Source organism: Engystomops pustulosus, chromosome 2 (genome assembly GCF_040894005.1).
Source record: "Engystomops pustulosus chromosome 2, aEngPut4.maternal, whole genome shotgun sequence".
NCBI lineage: Eukaryota > Metazoa > Chordata > Amphibia > Anura > Leptodactylidae > Engystomops > Engystomops pustulosus.
This window is the reverse complement of record NC_092412.1, coordinates 78,759,059-78,781,843: the sequence shown is the minus strand read 5'-3', so window position 1 is coordinate 78,781,843 and position 22,785 is coordinate 78,759,059. Positions and strand designations below refer to the sequence as shown.

The window sequence follows — 22,785 nt, the reverse complement described above, 5'->3', positions numbered from 1 at the left end:
TCAGCCCATAGTATTTTTTTGGCATTTCCTATACAATTATTAATGAGGTATCTATGAAACCTTATAATTGCGGTTCTTCCTTTACATGGCATTGGTTTAGATTCACCATCTTAACATCCTCTTAACAGAAATGTTAATTCAACTAAATGTATAAATATTTAGAATAGAAATTCATCAATTCATAATTAATTGTAATAATCACTTCATTATACCAATGTAGTGGTATGTAGTTTCTTGTAATAATAGGCTTAGATACACCAGCTCAGCAGCAAAGTATCCCTGAAAGTAAATGAATATGTTGGCAATTAAGTTTTACTATGTGATGCTAGGAAATCAGTATTTGGTGTGCTGTGCACATGGAAGCACATAAACCATTAGACTTTTTTTTTAATTCCATGTAGTACACAGATCACTTGGTGCTTGAAGGAATTTTTATGCCCATTTTCTAATCTTGTGATATTTTCATAACAAAAATGTGACCTAAATAATTAAGTTTTTCATGGAGACATATATACAGGCGGTCCCCTACTTAAGGACACCCGACTTACAGACGACCCATAGTTACAGACGGACCCCTCTGCCCACTGTGATCTCTGGTGAAGCTCTCTGGATGCTTTACTATAGTCCCAGACTGCAATGATCAGCTGTAAGATGTCTGTAATGAAGCTTTATTGATAATTCTTGGTCCAATTACACCAAAAATTTTGAAACTCCAATTGTCACTGGGGCAAAAGAAAAAAAATTGTCTAGAACTTCCATTATAAAATATACAGTTTCGACTTACATACAAATTCAACTTAAGAACAAACCTCCAGACCCTATCTTGTATGTAACCCGGGGACTGCCTGTAGTTGCTATGCAAGTATTGTAGCTTTTTTTCTATTCCCTGATGTATAGTACAGGGATTTACAGCTGTGTTTGTCTCATTTTCAGTTTATTTATTTGTCGCTATAGAGTTTTTGTAGTATTTGTTGCAACATTTGAGCAAAATGCATGCAACCTCATGGCTTCACAGTAATCACTGTCCGGTACCCCAAATGTGTGACTTTAGGGCCACATTTTGTGGTGGAATCTGCAATTTTTTGTGAAGAAAATCATAATTTTAAAAGGGATATGCAACCTTTTAGGCAATAAAAAAGCAGCAAATTTTACTGTTAAGCCAGGCATATGATAAATTGGACAATTTATAAAAAGAACACCTGTCAGGCGAAAATAGTGATAAATTCTTCTCATGGTGTTGAACTGGAGTGCCTAACCCAGCCCTTGTCTCTGAATGTTTGTATTTAAGGGGTCTTTTCTTTCAATTGCTGCTGCCCCTCACACTGGCAGTATCCGTTATAAAGCCCCTGCCCCTGTATGTAGCTTGTCTCCGGCCTCACTCCTGTGAATTTGTTGTATGTGCCTCACTATCGGGTTATCTCTTGCGTGTCTGCTATCTCCCAGGTGGTCTCCAACCCTTCTCCAAAATTTTCTATAGGTTTTACTGATATACTCTAGAGCACAACTGCATGTGGGCTTGTATATCACCCCTGTTGACTTTTAATTTATGTTGGATGTTAGGGACAGCATTAGGTGCTGCTCGCATGTCCACTCTCTGTCCTACTACATTCAGATATGTCTCCTGACATTGCATGGGCTCCCATCCGCATACATACCAGACATAAAGACAGTCCATCTGGTGGACTGGAAGCATGTCCGTTCTAAACTGGCACCATGCTTCAGAACTGGTAAGAACACTGTTTTATACTAGATGTGTCTCTCTTTAATGGTGTTTTCTAGATGTAAAACTACATGGTACGTTTCTGTCCCCTATTATCTGTCACAGGTGTGTATTGTTGTGGCATTCAGTATAGATGTTTACGATTTTGCATCTATAATCCAATTCAATAGTGTTATTGTTATTTTAATGCATACCAAATAAAATATGAGATTTGGATGTTCATTGCCATACTGGTAGATGTTTGTGTATCTTGGTGAACTATAAGATTGATATCCTCTGAGTTGGCAAATTTTTGTTGCTCTAACACTAAAAACAGGCATGCAATCCGTGATTTAGTTGCAATTCCCTTAACAGAGACAGTTGGGAATGTGTCGGGCCAAGCAGTAGTTGTTTGCTTGTGCTGTAATACATCCATTTACAGTAAATCTAATACCCATTTTTTTAATGATCAGTCAAGGCATCTGAGTAAATAGACTATGACCGAGATGAAGAATCATCTCAACTTTATAATATATACATCTCCATCTAATTCTTTTCATAGCTATTGTTGTATGTATCCCATATACTAGTAATACACTACAAATTAACATGGAAATGTAAACAATTTCAGGGCCATGGTAATAATCACTGATTAAATATTCTTATTATGCCTTGCTCTACATCTTCATGATAAAACAGATTAAATTCCCATGAGTTTAATATTCAGCTGTAATCTTTAAGATTCTGTATCATGGTAATATCCCTGATATTATTTAAATAGCGTGTTGTCCTACATTGTATTTGATAGATAGATAGATAGATAGATAGATAGATAGATAGATGATGTATGTATTAACAAACACTAAACCTACAAAGTTAGGATACAATTTTCAAATGATACAATAAACTGCATGTATGTAGGGGATTAAAGGTTTAAAAATCTTTGGGGTTGTTGGACAAGGACTTCCCTTGTCTCTAGATAATGTATCTTCCTCTCTCTTGGGACCATTAAAATAAATAGGTGCACTTCATAAACATGTGAGTTGTAAGTTGGCACAGTGATGCTATACCCATGAACCAACCCACAGGCAGTCTGAATGCTAGGTAGAAAAACATGAAAAAAAGGTGTGCAACCTCTAAAAAATATCATTCTTCATTTGTATCCATAAAAATTGCAAACAATAATGGAAGGTTGGAGAAACATAACCATCAACATGATTAATAATATGTTACTAATATTAATATACATTTTTACTTGAGAAAAAATAAAAACATACTGGTAGATCATAAATTAAATAACAGCATGCAATGTCAACCAGCTGCCTCTAAAGCCAGCAAGATCTTGTCATATATCTAAAGGGCTATGGACCCTCGGGATGTAATATTACCACTGTACAAGGCATTGGTTCGGCCTCACTTGGAATATGCTGTCCAGTTCCGGGCACCAGTCCATAACAAGGTTGCCCTGGAGCTGGAGAGCTTTCAACGTAGAGCTACAAAAATGATAAAGGGTATGGAGAATCTCTGTTATGAGGAAAAATTAAAACAACTAGATTATTGAGTCTGGAAAAGAGGCAACTATGAGGGAACATGATTATTTGTATATACATGATTATTTTTATGTAAATGTCCATACAAAAAATATGGTGGAAAGTTATTTTAGATTAAATAAAATCAAAAGACGAGGGGGCACTGTCTCCGTCTGGAGAAATTAAGGTTTAATCCCCAGAGGTGACAGGGCTTTTTTACTATGAGAACTGTCAGTCTGTGGAATAGCCTGCCTCAGGCGCTGGTCACAGCAGGGACAGCAGAGAGCTTCAAGAAGGGTCTAGATGCCTTTTTACACCTAAATAACATTTATGTTATGTTATATAGAATTGTTTCCTCTAAATCCCTTCCTCATCCAATCCCTTCCTTTCCTTGGTTGAACTTGATGGACGCGTTTTTTTTTTTAACCGTATAAACTATGAAAATCTATATACCTCATTACAGTTATAATCCCAACATGTTGTGTGATTTGGGCTCACTGCTCTGTTCTGACCGTGTTCAGATATACTTACTTTTCTAACTATTATAACTTCATAGCTATTTTTTTATATCCATTGAATCTTATTACAAACCTTCTGTGTCCTCTCCTGGAAAATAAGTCTTGCCGTGTGATATTTGAATCTGTGTGGAACAGAAAAGGAAATCTAAGGTCATATTTTAATCTTATCTGAATAGTATGCACACACTGCATTAGACGGGGGAGGAAATAAAGGGAAAAACACAGCGTTTATAGTGATTACTAGAAGGGGGCCTCAGTGGGCTGAGATTATTGTACTTTAAGTGAAATTGATTTTGTACATGATTTGATTTTAATCTAGTTTAGATGAATCAAATTCTACAAGGAGCAGATATTTAATTTAGTACATTAGGATAAAAAGGACATTGGTTCAGAGAAGTTGAATGCATTTGATGTGATAAAAGCAGTATCCGATTATAATTTTTTTTTTCTCAGTAATTCCTTGTTATTTCATTATGGCTCCAATAATTTCATTTGCTCCAAATTTTTTTTGTTTTAAAATCCTGAAAATAATGTTGAATTTCTACAGCATTAAACTGGACTAAATGAATAAGTTAGTGAGATATTCCCAATATGCAAATATTAGTGTAGGAATTTAATAGGATTTGTTACATACTTATTACTGGCAGAACGTACTGTACATCAACTATGCTGACCAGCAAATCTAAGCAGAGTTCTGTGGAAACCAATCTTGTGTAATTTTCCACTCTACTGGTTTCCAATATGTTTTGATAAGAGCACTTATCAATGTCAAAGTTCTCGGAATTGTTCAGTGTTTTAACAAATGTTACCTCAACTATATTAAGCGTAGCGATAGCTGCAGGTGTAACATTAATTTGAGTTTATATCTTAGAATACACAATATGAAAACCTCATAAAAATGCTTTTACACACATTCATACACGGTTTAATATGATCTATTAGAGTTTGTGTTATCACCACAAGTTTGTCCAGCACACCTGACAACTGCCCATGTTTGCTATGATAAATATGGTAGTATACTATTAACCTTCTTAAATTTAAGATTTATTTAGTCTGGAAAAGAGACGACTATGAGGGGACATGATTAATTTAATTAAATATCTGAATGGTCCATACAAAAAATATGGTGGTAAGTTGTTTCAGATTAAAGACGAGGGGGCACTGTCTCCATCTAGAGAAAACAAGGTTTAATCACCAAAGGCGACAGGGCTTTTTTACTATGAGAACTGTCAATCTGTGGAATAGCCTGCCTCAGGCGCTAGTCACAGCAGGGACAGCAGAGAGCTTCAAGAAGGGTCTAGATGCCTTTTTACACCTAAATAACATTGATGGTTATGTTATATAGAATTGTTTCCCCTAAATCCCTTCCTCATCCAATCCCTTCCTTGGTTGAACTTGATGGACAAGTATCTTTTTTCAACCGTATAAACTATGATACTATGAAATAGGGAACCTGTTTTTGGTAGATTTCACAAAATGATAATATTGTACTTGTGTTGTATCTTTATTATTCCTACGAGATATTTTTAAACATATCTACAACTAGGTGCTACCAGTTGGGGGTGTCTCCCTGCATAGTCTGTCTAACCACTACTGATAGATTGAGACTACATATGGACACACACCTTTGACCAATCCAATTGTCAATGTATTTATAAATGTTAGGGAGAAATAATATGGTAACAATACTCTGAATTATAAGAAAAATAGATCTGATTTCTTTTTCAATGTAAGTAAATCATGTTTTATTACAAAGATTTGTCAGGAAGGTAAAGATTCTCTTCATAGAGGTTTTAGCATGGATGGCATCAGTGACACACATGAAAATTTTTCGGCCAAATCAGAAACTTTTCTTCTATGTCAACAGAGTGAACATTAGAGAACAACAAGAAAATGGGTAGGTTGACTGACAATGATAGTGAAATCCATTAATGTTGCTTGGAGTTTACAGTTATGGGAGCCCTGCAAGTTTTAAGTTTCTGTTCATCACATATTTTGTCATTTGAGTGAATATACTACTAAAATGATCAAAGACTTTGCAAAAACATTCACTACCTATGGCCTAAATCACATGCCACTTTCTCCCTAAGCTTTGAAGAGTGTTTCTGACTACAATATTAGAGCTTCCTATTAAAAATGATTTCTACCATGTGCTAGGTGTTGGTTCGGATCAAAGATACTTTTTTAACTCGAATAATGCATTTTTTTGAGCTGGCCCGCTTATTAGGCACAATCATTAATAGTGTTCTTTCTATGATACATTTTATGTTCCAACAATGTGACTGCTTAGCTTTATTTATTAATATACTAGTATATAATACAGAAAATACAGCAGCATGTAGCAAAAATACAACACGTAAAACTCCATGTGTAGTGATTACTTGAAATTCCCTGTAGCCACAAAATCCTTAGCAGGAAGCTTTTCTCTAAGGTCTGTGTAATTGTGTTACTAGCACTAAAATAAAAACAGATCTACTCCTCCAAGTGCCATCCTTTCAGTGATTTTGACAATCTGTATGAAATTATTTCAACCATGCGCAAGACAAATTATATCATTTGCATGGGTCATTAACCCCTTGAACACTAACATCCTCTATCACATTATTACAGCTTCCAGGCACACGGAAAGGAACGTTCTGTCTCTCCTTTATTCTCTCTAGTCTTACTCTCATAGGGTTGCCAAATCTGCATCACTGCATTTACACAGAGTGTGAAGATGGCTGCTTACATCCATTTAAGAATGAACGCTTCTTGTCATCATCTCTCCTAGATCCAAGTAGCCTACACAAGACGCTGTGCAAAGCAAATGTATTTCTTATTAAGTAGATGAGTGCATCTCTTGCTCTGTACCCCTCCCTTCCTCAGCACATCTTTCCCACCCCTTCCATTGCTCTTTCCTGACTCATTTTCTTCTTCTTCTGTGTTCTACTTTCCATATAAATGCACAGGACCACAGGTCAAAGATATCCAAGGTGCCTTCTAATGTCTACACTAGGGACTGGATTATCCCCGATAAAATGCAACATTGTAAGAAAGGTGTAAGTAGTGACCGGCAAATGTCAGACACTACCATAATAATGATACTCAATGAAGCGGTTCCAATGATGTACAGTATAATACACAGCAATTTTTTACTTAAGAATGTAGACAATCGTTTCTCAAAATGTATGTTTACAGCACAGCTAAACAGGTTATGTGCGCCCATTAGTATGCTGCAGATAGAGATTGGTTGAATCTAGAATTCGGTATGAATCTAGAATTTTTCAAGCATCAAAGTGAATCAAATTTTTTTGGCTTCAGACATATCTTTTACATTGGCAGCTCACTGCTGCTTCCATTTACTTAAGGAGAGAAAGAAAAATTAGAAAGTTTGTAAGAAAAAAAATGATATATCGATGAGCAGACCAGTTAAAATTGGGAAAAAAATTGTGGGTGTTAACTGTTTGAATGCCACTGACAAAGTCTTCCACTGATTTTAAACTACTGTGTGCTACCAGTTTTTGGAGGGTTGTCACGTTCAACGATGTCATATGATGTTTGACACAGCTATTTAATTTCTGCTGGCAACTTTGCCAGTGGCATTTAAACAGTTAATACCTGTGTTCAGTGCCAGTACCATTTTGGGGTTGGGGCAGGAGAACCTGTAATGTTTGTTTCAAACCCGAACATTGTGGTTTGGTTCCACTGATCACTAGGTGCAGCCCACATTCATGCTTAAGAAATTAATATACTTCATTATTATACATATCTGTGATAACTGAGAAGAAGACTATAAAACCCAGGAGAGAGCATTATAAATTGAACTTGGTATTATAGAATACTAATGTGGGTAAAGTCTTGGATGGATCTTGTCTTGATTGAAATAAGTCAACTGTAAAACTCTTCCATATTGTTCAAGAGTCTTCCGAAATTGCTAATTTCCACTAAAGAGTATATGCAACTGGCATTATACACATCCTTATACCTTCAAAGACGTGTGCAGGAGTGATACTAAAGGGGGCTACTGGGGGCTGCTGGCGGCCTGAGGAATTTCTTTTGTATATATCATTTTAAAGGGAATCAGGAGTCGAGTGAGACAATGGAACTCTCTGCCGCAATATGTTATATGGGTTGATCATTTGTACATGTTCAAGAGAGACCTATGTGTCTTTCTGAACCAAAATACCAAAGGCTTTTGGAACAAAACATTTTGTCAATTTGATGTTGATCCAGGGAATTCCATATTGGGGTTGATAAATAAAGTTTTCCCTACTATAAGCCATTTGGCTTGTAGGGGATTGACACTGTATGACTTTTAGGTTGGCCTTGATGGACATGTGTCTAATTTATTTTATTTGTTATTACTGGACTTGAAATTGGTATGATAGTTTAATAGCAGTGTGAATCTGGCTCTTGGGACATACTTTATATGTCACCCATCAAGTACATCATGTTGGGTATACTGAACTGTACCATACAGGCTCCCTACAGTTGAGGTTGTAACTCCTATCACAGTTTCTAATAATTATTACACTGATTTATGTCACACAGGTATACAGACTCCTTGACTGTATATAAATGGCCAATAGAGTTGTAAAGGATTATCACAATGCACTTCCAGCTAGCAGGAAAGCCTCTGGTTGTAAATGCTAATTTACACTATTTATTTCCTGCGTAAGAAATTATTTCCAGGCAAAACCATTGTCAGTCATATGCCAAAAGGTCATTTTTTCCTATGAAAAACTACAAATCTACAAGCATACTGTACACTGAAAACATAGTTCCAAGTTTTCAGAAATGGAAAGGTTGTGTAGTTATAGTGATTAATTTCATTGATCCTTTCAGCCTCTCACTGCCTTAAAATAGGATAATGGTCATACAAATGTTGATTTTCTATGGAAAACAGAAAAATTGACATCATAGTCAAGGGTCCATTCTTAAACCTTTGCAGGAGGAATAAGCTGATTATATGCTAAGGTATTCAACACATTCGTGCAGCCTACACAATCATATTTTCAAGCTGAGAATCTGAGACCAAAGTTATGATGTCAGGTTCCTATTATTCTTCATGGTAGAGCAGTTTCCCAAAAGCATGTCAAGCCCACAATGTGTCCATGTGCAGTGCCACAGGCATTGAATTTCATAGTCCAACTTCACACAGACACAGGGTTTTTGTTTGGTTTTCTATTCAGTTTAAACTATTTAATGTATTCATTGTAAAGAAAGCTTTTTTCTGGACTCCAAAAACATGTCAGGTCAGAAAATCCTTGGCTGTTGTTAAATAAAATCTTGAAATATTGTCCTTTTGGAATAAATATTTATACTAAAAAATAATATTAATGCAGGTCAATTAGATATTTTATTTACAATTATAATTGGCTGATGTAACTTACATGGATTTCCAACAGAATTAGCACAACACCAATTCCTAGGTTGTATATGATATTTCTCTTTAGCCTTTGAATAGTGAAACCAAACGGGTTAATAATTGCAATCAGTGCCAGCAACCATTCAGTCAAGTAAATAGCAGGTGCCTGCTGTATAATACTGTAGACACCTGCCCTGCATGGAGTAATCTCAGTCCATGAGACCTCTCTATACAGCCTTATTCGCACAATGTGAAGTAGAATTTTAAGGCCTCATTCACACGGCCATTGGAGGATGTATATACAGCGACGTATATATACGTCGGATATATATGTCGCCCATAGGCCGGCAATGGGCGTGAATGGCATTCCGTAGCTGTGAAGAGATAGGACATGTCCTATCTTTTCTCGGCATACGGCGCTGTGCGCCATGTTCATCTATGGAGAGAGGCTGCGCTCCTCCCCTCCTCCTCTCCCTGCGGCCGATGTGTGCCTGCCGTGCTACAGTACAGTGTGCACATGTGTATGTACATGTAGCCTTAGGAGGGGAGATAATTTATACAGAATCTTATAGTAAAATTCCTTGTTTGTACAATAGGGATAGCACCATTTCTGAACACTATCACTATTTCACTTTTACTTACCTGTCCTACGGAGTTCACGAAAGTGCATGTACAATTTGAAAGTTAAATCCCGCGCTCAGTCCGAAATCACACAGATCGTCCGATCTGTGTGGGATTAATGGCCATCCCACACACACAATGCGGAAAATAACATTTTTCTTCCACTAAATCTCTGTGATTCCCTAATCAATGATCCACACCTTTTTTATTCCAAATTCTGCAAAATGCCTTAACGACTTGATATTTTCATTTTTTACTGTCCACCTTCAAAAATCCATAACATTTCCATTTTATCATGTACAGAGCTGTGTGTGGGCTTGTTTTCTGCTCAACAAAGTGACAATATTACATGCTATTTACTGGGAAGTGGGAAAAAAGTCCAAATGTGGTGAAATTGGTGAAGAAAACGCATTTGCGCCATTTTCTTGTGAGTTTGGCTTTTAGGACTTTCACTGTGCACTATAAATGACATATCTCCTTTATTAGATGGGTTGGTACGATCACATATTGTGTTTAATTACATTTTAAAAAAATGAAACCTACTGTACAAAAATAAATCCAGCTTTCATTTTCTTTGCTTCCATTTTGGGGACTGTATAACCTTTTTAAAAATGTTTTATATGTTGCAAAAAAAATTTGTGTTTCGGACATTTGGCTGCTAATTTCCATTACGGGTTTCAATGCTGGAAGTAACTATTACTATATTTTGACAGATAAGACATCTTTGTGATCATAAACATATACATGATTTTATTTGTTGATTTTTATCAGTTCTAGGGAAAGAGGGTTATTAGAAGGCAAACATATTGTATAGCAAACACTCAGCTTGTATGGACAGGGCTTAGTTCATGAACCATCCCTATACTCCCATAAACCAACTTGTGATATGGTCACACGTCCATAAGGGGTTAATACTTGACACCCCACCCAGCCTTTAGAAATTTACAATGTTTTATCTGGTCCAGCTATCACTTAGTCTCTATATACCAAAGTCCTAACTGTTCTCTTTGTGCAGCAAAAAGTGCCACAAAGTCCATGTTCGGCACAAGAAATATCTGGCTTCAGCATTTGTGAATTCCAGGCTTGGTCCCTCTGGACTAATGTCTCCTTATAAATTTTAATGGATTGCAAATAAAGAAAAATGTTTCATTATTTCCTACCCACAGTGATTTCTCAGTGAGCTGATAAAGCCAAAAGATAATTTGAATACTGCACAGGTGGTTGCTCTTGAACTACAGGTTCATTACAAGTGGGTGTTAAGGTGATTTTTCAAAGTCATCGCAGTTCCACATTGAGAGTAGGCAAACAATATCAAGGTCATTAAATAACATTATATAAAAATACAAAAAAAGTTCAAATAAAAATCCCATAATTCAGCATTCTTCTGTCAAGTTTCTATGTTGTGTCAAGAATATAGTTTTGTCACTTGTATTCATGATTTAAGTCTTGAACATACTGTATAAATCAATTATTAGCTTTATTTTGACAATCTCTAATGGAGATTATAACATGGAGTGGTTATATTGTTATTCTCCAGACTCTACCCTTATTAGCAACAACAAAGTTGAATCTTCTGTTATTATATGAGTTCCTCATTCTAAAGAGTTGTCAGCTATAAACATATATATATATATATATATATATATATATATATACACACATACACATATACAGAGCATAACCCTGTATCAACATTAGTCCCATTGAGCCCTGAGCTCATACAGTGACTTCCAAAGATGTTGCACGTACAATTACTCTGCATGTTCAAAAGCCTGAATAACCTACTATACATGTGTTACACCACCGAAACTCAACCATGCCGAATTTAGAAAAAATAAGGGTTATTTGTAACTCAAAACTCTAAACCCTACAGAAAATCTTTTGAATGGCCCACAAGTGTCAAATCTGTCCACTGGGCATAGTCAGAAGAGGAAGGCTCCATCCAGTGTATAGTATTTGTGCTGGGGAACTGTAGCACAGCTCCTAATGACTTCTACAGGAGCTGACCTGATCATCCCTGAAACAGCCCCCCTATTGGACACCCCCACCATGTGGTGTCTTCAACCAATGTGGACATCTGTTTTGAAGGGATGCTAGTTCATGCCAGGCCAGGCGATTGATAAGAAAACCATTCTTCATTCAGTTATTAATGTTAATGTATCTTGTTTTTAAGGACATCTACCAAGCACACTGCCATACTGGTGTGTGCAATTTTTTTTTTTAAACCAGAGCATAAGAAGCTAAAAAATAGAAGATTCTTCCAGAGGAGGCATACACCAGTATGTCAGCGTGCTTGCTTCACAGTTCTTGATCCTGACAGCAGATGTCCTTTAAATTAGTGTTGGCTTACATCCTATTGCAACCCTGATGCTGCCCCATCCTATCTAAAGGCAAGAGGCCCAATTCGCATTATGGCAAATGTACCCTTTCCTCATTAGGAGGGGTCCTGATAATGAAGAACATTAGCTAATAACATTATATTACAGTCACTAAAATAAGTCTTTACAGAGTGAGGACCTCACCAACAACTTCTCATATGGTGTTATGTTTTATAGCCACTAGGGAAAAAGGACATTAGATTTGAAGGTTAACTGCAATGCGTAGATTTTGGACAAATCCTATCCATGAATGTAAAAGAAAAATGCAGAAAGTGTGAAATGTTTATTTGGAAAAAAAATCAACCTGTTACTTCATTCTAAATGAGCCTATAAATCTAAACCCCACAGGCAGGGCAATAATCAGTGAAAGATTGTCATGTCTTATATGTACATACTGTGAATTTCATGATGAAAGTCAAGCATCCAAAATGTTGTTTCTTAAATATGTCCCATTTTCTATTTCAGCATATTTGCTCTTTGCTATTTCTTGTGCACGGACACCATGGGGCCATTGAATCAAAGTTTTGTTCGTGAGAACTGTCAGTGTTGCTAGGTTACATGCTGCTAGTATTGCATATGTCAAATTTACAATCATTTGTGAACCATTTTGATCTGTATTTTTTCCTTATCTAAATATGTTCATTTGCAAGAGCATGTGTGCATTTATTAATAGCTTTCCCCCATGTTCTTTAGCTTGATGGTTATATCCACGTCAGTCACATCATTCGTAACTAATCTTATACTTATAGTATTACAATAATACAAGAAGAAAACACAATGCCATGTTGTTATACTACTATATTTTACTCTTATTTATATTTATAACTTTAGTTTAATTGTATCCTGCGAGGCAATTAGAGATGAGTCACGGGACCCATATTTGGATGATTGGGAAGAAATGCTATTTTGAGTTTGGAGTCTTATTCAGTGACCTTTAGATTCATTGCACACTATATTCTGTGCTGAAAAAGCTTTATATTTTTGTCAACAAAAAATGATCTTTGTGGCTGTCTACTATAGAAACATGCTGATATTCCAACATAAGCCATCTAATACCATGTGTATATTTATACATGCTGTGATCGGCTATATGGGATTACATCTAAGCATGTTCATCATTATCAGCATGGCATCAACACAAAGCATGCTATCCAGTTTGCCTCGTAGAGCCTCAACCAGTGTTTTAACCTGCTATAAAAATTACATATATTGGTTAATACATGTTTACCTATTAGATGTAGTGAAAAGGGGGTTTTTAAAACAAGGCAAATCAATAGGATCTATCATTAGAGTAAGGTCTGGCTACAAAAATGTAAAATTAGGCTGTCAGGAAGAAGTTAATAAGAAAAAAATACTTTTTTAGAAAAAAAATAATAAAAAAACAGTAAACGGCTGGACAAGTTTCTAGAGTGTTTATAATTTAGGAAAATACAATAGTTGTTTAGGTTCAAACGAGGCCAGTAAAAGAGATATCAGAACATTGGCATCACAGTTTACCTTAAATTAACCTATACAAAAATAAATTTTTCCATTTCAATGTATTTTAACTAGAGATGAGCAAATCTTATCATTGGTTTGTAGATTTGGTATGAATTTGGTATGATTCTGGCACAAAAGCAAATTTGAATTTTTTCTGATTCACTTTGGATGAATAGTGTAATTTACTTTTGATATGCATCCCAAAGCATAGGGAAGGGGGACGGATGAAAAAGAATGAAAAAACGTTGCAAAATATTACAAATTAAGATAAAAGGAGTTTTAGACCAATTTCTGCGACAACTGGAGCAACTTCAATTTGGATTGAATAGATTCAGGCATGGATCTTTAGAAAAATGTGGTGACGCTTCCACACATCAATTCTTTGATGATTAACTCATCTCTAGTCCTAATTCTCTGAGTTATTAAAATATGACCGAAAAATGTATCCACGATGTTTCATTTTTTTTCTGCTGACATACAAAAAAGTTGTTGATCCCTTGGTTTGCTAATTATTAGTTCCAATAAAACATGAACAGCACATATGTGATTTTTTAGCTCCCTAAAGGAAAGCAATGAAATGAGAAAAGTGTAGGTCTTTGCTAATGTACTGGTAGTCTGTGCACTTGTGAATGGCTCCCTTCACTGGTTTTGAAAGATAGGTTAAAAAAACAAAAAGTGCCATGCAAACTCAATGAGAACACGAAATCCAAGCTTTTTTTAGAGCTGCATGGAAGACGTACTGACCACTGAGATACTATGCTACTGAGCTACATACAAATATAGCACTTATTAATGTAACAAATGGCATATGCTGTCACCAGTAACAATTAAGGCATTGGGAGCTCACATATTCCTAGCACCAATGCCCTGACTTTAGGAAGGCAATGCTTCAGAGATAATAGCAGGTTACACATATTATGGAAATGTCAATGACATCTCTAGGTGACCTTGGAAATACTGATATTTTTTGTCTTTGAATCAGCCTTGTCATATACAATGGCCATTGTGAGATATTTATAGGGATTAAACTAAACACGTTACACCTATTTATTGTGCTCATGAAAAAACAACATACTTTCGCATATATCTGGGGCTTGCACAGAATTTCAATTATAAATTATAGCCCCACAGGGGACTGTTCTTGCCCCGTTTCTATTTACCATCTACACTGCAGACTTCCAAAAAAATAGAAGTCAGTGTTTTTTGCAGAAGTATTCGGATGACACTGCGATAATAGGGTGCATAAAAGATTTGTCTGAGTATTGGTCGACTATTGACTCTGTGACACAAATGGATTGGAATTGAATTTATCAAAGACCAAGGAAATGGTAATTAGTTTCCGAAAGGAACGGGATACTGATGGTGAGCCTACAAAGATTAGGGGTGTCGCAGTGGAACGTGTCACAAACTATAAGTATCTGGGCGTCTATCTGGACGATAAGTTATTGTGGCATATAAATTCAGAGAAATTGTATAAAAAGGCGTCTGGGAGACTGTACTTTTTAAGATCGCTAAGGTCTTTTGATGTGGACCGTAGGATGTTGATGTCCTTTTACCAGTCTGTAATTGGAAGCGTTTTATTTTATGTGGTGGTGTGCTGGGGCAACAATGCACGCACGACTGACTTAAACAAATTTAAGAAATTGGTTAGGAAGGTGAGCTCAATTGTTGGCTCTAAGATGGAGGATTGGGAGTCAGTCTTGTGTGCACGTATGCTTTCCAAATTTAAGTCCGTTGTATGTAACGAGAAAAACCCATTACATAACACACTGATTGGTCAACGTAGTACATTTAGTGAACGGTTTCTGCATATTAAATGTAGAACGAGTCGTTTTAAAAACTCTTTCATACCTAGGGTAATTGCACTAGTTAATATGGGCAAGTAATTAATATTTTTAAACATGGTGCTTTGTTTCTTTTTACCGTCTTTTAAAATTTCTTTTATTTATCTGTGGCTGTATTGAATTGTTTGTAATATATGTATGTTAGTATTTTAATTGTTTGTATATGTATAATTGTGATCATGAATGGAGGTGTTGTTGTTGCCGTTGTGACAAAATCAATTTCCCCTATGGGGACAATAAAGCATTCTATTCTATAAATACTGATGGAATTCTGAGCAAAATACTTCTGTATGAATGTGGCCCGTGCAGCAAAATCCTGCATTTTTGAAAATTTTTTATGTCCTTTAGAGAAGGTTATAGTAAATCAGTAGATAATGTTTATAACAAGAGAATGCAGAGTTTTGAGGATCACCACTGACCTCAAAAACTGTAAAAAAAAAGTTAAAGCCGAAAATGGTTTATAGGTATATGGTATATGGTTGGAACAATAGATGTTTTAGCTTGTAAGAACATCATAGAAAAAAGCATACACATAGTTTTTGTGTGAAATTTGAGTCTGAAACTGGTTGGGAGTGGGAATTTAGCTGCCTTTAATGCGGAATAGATCAAATAAAACAAACCGAGAAGAACGAGGAAGCTAGTAAGAAATCAAGCATAATATTACATCAAGCATATTATTATATTACATAAGTCCTTGTTTTGATTGTTCGTACTTAAGACATTTAACTAAAATTTTCTTTTGAGTCTGATTTCATTTTATTTGATATGTCCCCATAGACTTTTGAAGCTTCCCTCTGTAACTTGTTTTTGCTTTTGAAAAGTTTCCTGTAATACCAGTGCTCTAAATGGTATGTGAAACGCCAGCTGTTCCCAGTGATCCAAATTACGTTTCCTATTCCTGGGAGAACACGCAGAATAGCTTTAGTTGTTGACTAAATAATAAGATGGCTATATGTAGCATATCTTTACATATTCTTTTGAAGTAAAACTCATTTAGCAAATAAAGCATTAAGCCTCAGAATTCATTAAATGTTAATCCTGGTTACAGAATGGATCCTAAACTGGTTGTTATGAAGTTATTATATAGGCGTAAATTTACTCTGATTAGAACTGAGTAAATAACACTTTCAGTGTTTGTACATATAAAGTGATGGATATGGGAATTTCCAACATTTTTTGACCCACAAGCCATATGTATTCTTCCTGACATGCTTATTGTCCACTTTATACAAAATATCCTTCTCAGTAAGACAACATATGTAGAAGTGACAGCAGTCGTTAAGGTCATCTCATATAAAAAATTGGTATAAAAACCACATACTTATGCAACTATGGCTCTCTATTTTGGATAATAATATGGATTATAGTATGTATTTTTTTTTGCTAATAATATAGATCTAAATAGTTAAATATCCTTCCCATATCTCCTAAAATGATCTGCCAATGAGGCACTGTACCTTAATTACACTGTTTTTATGATATGCAAATAAGTAAAAAACAGTCCAACAGCTAAGAAAGATTCATAGCTTCTCCAAGCTGCCTCATTCAAAATAGTTAATAATTTCTATGACTATATCAATTTGGTCTATATCAATTCCAGTTGACTTGAAAACTGTTGTATGACATCTTGAGGTGTCATAGTACTTTTAGCTCTTATAACTTAAGTGAGACCATCCTTCTCCCCCAATAGTTCATGAGTCTTACCAATAGGACCTCATTATTGCATGTTATACTTATCTTACTTAGCAGTTAGTATAGTTAAAACAGACTTTTGTATTACATTTAAAAACTTTACATATCATTTAATACTTTCTAGCACACTGCTCCTGAATGTGGACTGCATAGCACTCCAGAATATATTGACTTTTTGGACAAGATATTTTGTTTCATTGCACTGATACATGATGTGCAACTGTTTAAACTGAACATAAAGTAACTTCTCTTCCAGATAAAGTTTGCATGATTACTAGCAACAATTATTTTAAGTCTTCATAAACAGTCTGGTGGCCCAACATATTGGGGCACATTTACTTACCCGTCCCTGGCGCATTCTCCGATCCGGAATGTCCTGCGATAATGAACTCTGCCGCAATTCACTTACAGTGCCTACAAGTAGTATTCAACCCCCTGCAGATTTAGCAGGTTTGATAAGAAGCAAATAAGTTAGAGCCTTCAAACTTCAAACAAGAGCAGGATTTATTAACAGATGCATAAATCTTACAAACCAAAAAGTTATGTTGCTCAGTTAAATTTTAATACATTTTAAACATAAACGTTTGGGTCAATTATTATTCAACCCCTCAAACCACCAGAATTCTGTTTGGTTCCCCTAAAGTATTAAGAAGTAGTTCAGGCACAAATAACAATGAGCTTCACATGTTTGGATTAATTATCTGTTTTTCCAGCCTTTTCTGACTATTTAAGACCCTCCCCAAACCTGTGAACAGCACTCATACATGGTCAACATGGAAAAGATAAAGGAGCATTCCAAGGCCATTAGAGACAATATCGTGGAGGGTCACAAGGCTGGCAAGGGGTACAAAACCGTTTCCAAGGAGTTGGGCCTACCTGTCTTCAGTGTTGGGAGCATCATCCGGAAGTGGAAGGCTTATGGAACTACTGTTAGCCTTCCACGGACTGGACAGCCTTTGAAAGTTTGAAAGTGCCGAGGCCAGGCTTGTCCGAAGAGTCAAGGCTAACCCAAGGACAACAAGGAAGGAGCTCCGGGAAGATCTCATGGCAGTGGGGACATTGGTTTCAGTCAATACCATAAGTGACGTACTCCACCGCAATGGTCTCAGTTCCAGATGAGCACGTAAGGTACCTTTACTTTCAAAGCGTCACGTCAAGGCTTGTTTACAGTTTGCTCATGATCACTTGGAGGACTCTGAGACAGACTGGTTCAAGGTTCTCTGGTCTGATGAGACCAAGATCGAGATCTTTGGTGCCAAACACACACATGACGTTTGGAGACTGAATGGCACTGCATACGACCCCAAGAATACCATCCCTACAGTCAAGCATGGTGGTGGCAGCATCATGCTGTGGGGCTGCTTCTCAGCCAAGGGGCCTGGCCATCTGGTCCGCATCCATGGGAAGATGGATAGCACGGCCTACTTGGAGATTTTGGCCAAGAACCTCCGCTCCTCCATCAAGGATCTTAAGATGCATCGTCATTTCATCTTCCAACAAGACAACGACCCAAAGCACACAGCCAAGAAAACCAAGACCTGGTTCAAGAAGGAAAAAATCAAGGTGTTGCAGTGGCCTAGTCAGTTTCCTGAGCTTAACCCAATTGAAAACTTGTGGAAGGAGCTCAAGATTAAAGTCCACATGAGACACCCAAAGAACCTAGATAATTTGGAGAAGATCTGCATGGAGGAGTGGGCCAAGATAACTCCAGGGACCTGTGCCAGCCTGATCAGGTCTTATAAAAGACGATTATTAGCTGTAATTGCAAACAAGGGTTATTCCACAAAATATTAAACCTAGGGGTTGAATAATAATTGACCCACACTTTTATGTTTAAAATTTATTAAAAAAAAACTGAGCAACATAACTTTTTGGTTTGTAAGATTTATGCATCTGTTAATAAATCCTGCTCTTGATTGAAGTTTGAAGGCTCTAACTTATTTGCTTCTTATCAAACCTGCTAAATCTGCAGGGGGTTGAATACTACTTGTAGGCACTGTAGATTGTGCGTCCGATATCCTGCATGTGTCGCTTCCCCGATCTGGTCCGCTGGAGTTCACCTTCTTCTTCTTGGTGCATGTAAGTGCATTGTCTTGCGACACAATTTTAAAGTTAAATCCCGCACTCAGTCCAAATCAGTCAGATCGTCAGAAGGCCGATCTCTGTCGCATGAAAGAGTCTGCGATTGCGCCAAAATCCGATTGCGTGTGACACAATCCCCTCCTAAGTACCTGTCCCAGCCATGCAAAACCTGAAAACATCAGAGTATCCTGATGTAAATAAGCCCCATAATGTTTGTTTCCTAAACACCTCCCTTTTTACAAAGGTAAATGGATGAGAACAACGACCCATAAACATTTTGTTTATGCACTTGATCATTCTCAACCCCAATTTTGCATCTTTTACCATTTTTTGTTCCTGGAAGCTACCAGTTACTATGACAGGGACATGAGAAATGGTCTCATTTCTGCAATAATCTTTTTATTGAATTCAAAGAGAACTTGTCTTTAAAAATTGACCTATTAAACCACTTCCAGTATGTTGTGAAGAAGAATAACACCTTCCAGATCATATTTCTTACATGATCCAATGTGGTGGCATCATCCAGAGTATCAAATGTGAAATGAGATATACATTTTTTATGCAAAGTCATGGACTGAAGTCAAGCTCTCCTCATTCCATCTTCTGTGAGAGACAGTGTTCTTGTCTCTGAATGCAGGATGATGGTCAATTACAGTGGATGATGACAAAGATTGACTCTCCAGTGCTCTCCATCTCCATGGCTTTATAGAACCAATTTACATCTCACTTCAAAGTTAATTTTCTTGATGGTTCGACAACACTCGGCCACGAACTAAACTGAATCTGAAAGGTGTTAAGGTGATTCACAATATATTGGTACTGGTTAATTAGGTCAATTTCTGGCGACGGGTTCTCTTTAAATTGCAACTGGGTATATACGTCATAACTCCTATTAGCAAACAATACTGTGAAATGACAATCTCTGTTAGAATTAGCTGACCATTGTATATTGAACATTGCCTTTCAGCACTGGAGTTTTAGACCAGCAAAACATCAGCCATTACTTTCTAAATATCTGTGGAAGGTACAGTACAAATACACTCACTGGCCACTTTATTAGGTACACCTGTCCAACTGCTCGTTAACACTTAATTTCTAATCAGCGAATCACATGGCGGCAACTCAGTGCATTTAGGCATGTAGACATGGTCAAGACAATCTCCTGCAGTTCAAACCATCAGTATGGGGAAGAAAGGTGATTTGAGTGCCTTTGAACGTGGCATGGTTGTTGGTGCCAGAAGGGCTGGTCTGAGTATTTCAGAAACTGCTGATCTACTGGGATTTTCACGCACAACCATCTCTAGGGTTTACAGAGAATGGTCCTAAAAAGAAAAAACATCCAGTGAGCGGCAGTTCTGTGGGCGGAAATGCCTTGTTGATGCCAGAGGTCAGAGGAGAATGGGCAGACTGGTTCGAGCTGATAGAAAGGTAACAGTGACTCAAATCACCACCCGTTACAACCAAGGTAGGCAGAAGAGCATCTCTGAACGCACAGTACGTCGAACTTTGAGGCAGATGAGCTACAGCAGCAGAAGACCACACCGGGTGCCACTCCTTTCAGCTAAGAACAGTAAACTGAGGCTACAATTTGCACAAGCTCATCGAAATTGGACAGTAGAAGATTGGAAAAACGTTGCCTGGTCTGATGAGTCTCGATTTCTGCTGCGACATTCGGATGGTAGGGTCAGAATTTGGCGTCAATAACATGAAAGCATGGATCCATCCTGCCTTGTATCAATGGTTCAGGCTAGTGGTGGTGGTGTCATGGTGTGGGGAATATTTTCTTGGCACTCTTTGGGCCCCTTGGTACCAATTGAGCATCGTTGCAACGCCACAGCCTACCTGAGTATTGTTGCTGACCATGTCTATCCCTTTATGACCACAATGTACCCAACATCTGATGGCTACTTTCAGCAGGATAATGCGCCATGTCATAAAGCTGGAATCATCTCAGACTGGTTTCTTGAACATGACAATGAGTTCACTGTACTCAAATGGCCTCCACAGTCATCAGATCTCAATCCAATAGAGCATCTTTGGGATGTGGTGGAACAGGAGATTCGCATCATGGATGTGCAGCCGACAAATCAGCGGCAACTGTGTGATGCCATCATGTCAATATGGACCAAAATCTCTGAGGAATGCTTCCAGCACCTTGTTGAATCTATGCCACGAAGAATTGAGGCAGTTCTGAAGGCAAAAGGGGGTCCAACCCGTTACTAGCATGGTGTACCTAATAAAGTGGCCGGTGAGTGTAGGTTTTAGTGATGTGAAGTGTCTTCTTGAAGGATGAAATGACATCTAAACATCTGAAATAATTTTGTATAGTGCAATTTATTTAGAATAAAGAAAATAACATGTAAAGTGTTTATAATGAATATCCCACTATGTGTATAGAGCTCCTTTAAAGAGAAATGTTTCTATAGTTACAGACGAAAATCAACTGCATGATCTTTCAATAACCCTTCTTAGTTTCCTACTGTACCAAAGACACACATAATGAAAGACAAAAGTGACTAATAGATTAGGAATGTATTTGTCATGTATAATCAATCTCTGCTAGTGATCACTTAATGAGAGTGCATCTAACTCACAAGGTGCATGGGTGATGTAGAGGGTCTAGAAGTAAAAACTTTTATTCACTTTTATTGTTAATATTACATAGTATTTTTAGACATTTTGAGATATTTTAATTGCTTACTGTGATTTTAACATTGTATAATAAACTTGTGAGTATGGATTCTGCCAAGTGGATGTGAGGGGTTTAGAGGGAAGGCTTCAACAGAACTTGGACTATTTATAACAAAGGTTAATTTTTAATAAGGATGAGTGGACCCTTTCAGGTTAAAGTTCACTGAGTTCTGTGAACCTAAAAGTTTGGAACCGAACCTCTACCTGAACACTAACCCCTACCCGTGGCATTTAAATACTAGCTCACTTATATAGCAATGTCTTTCCTGTGACATAATCAGGAAGTGATAATCCTAGGAAAACTATTGGTGGCTTTGCGGGTTTGGGTCTGGGCCCATCCCCAATGTTAAACCTATTTTTAAAGAAATATTCCCACTCTGACCAATAAGCTTTATTAATTAATAGACTAACACCTGATAAATCTGTGGGTGTTCTATGTGCTGTGGTCACCTACATCAAAGACAGGATTATAATGGAAGATAATACCTCTATAAAAACACATCATTGGTGACCAGTAGTGACAAAAGATCCCATCTACACAGGACTTGTCTTGAAAACTCTTGATAAACTTCAGTGGGTCAGCTCCAGTCTATTGCTGCTCATCGCAGTGAGGCTACTGTATTATCACCATAATAATAATAATAATAATCTTTTTATAGTGCCCTCATATTCCCTAACAATTTACATATCATAGGGGACATATACAAGTAAAATAAAACATGACAGTCATATTGAACAAAAGGGCGCTGTTTGCAAGAGCTATCTATCTATAAGGGAGATTGGGGCGACACAAAAGGTGTAAGAGCTTGTATAAGCCATTCTTTATAAGGGAATAGGAGAAAATAAAATAATAAATAAAGGTGCTGCTGCTTGAACCAGCCATCAGCTACCATCTTATATACAAA

The 22,785-nt window shown here is 36.9% G+C and overlaps 1 protein-coding gene and 1 long non-coding RNA gene across 7 annotated transcripts in view; one reads left to right on the top strand and one right to left on the bottom strand.

Annotated features, from left to right (window-relative positions):
• The window catches only part of PCDH9 (protocadherin 9), a 1,504,706-nt gene that overhangs the window by 372,000 nt on the left and 1,109,921 nt on the right, over positions 1–22,785 (top strand). The gene's annotated exons all lie outside the window — the stretch shown is intronic.
• LOC140116541 (uncharacterized) lies at positions 219–12,631 on the bottom strand. The gene is made up of 3 exons (XR_011852801.1): positions 12,488–12,631; positions 3,820–3,868; positions 219–279 (listed from the first exon to the last, which is right to left on the bottom strand). It is a non-coding gene; the product is annotated as an uncharacterized lncRNA (long non-coding RNA).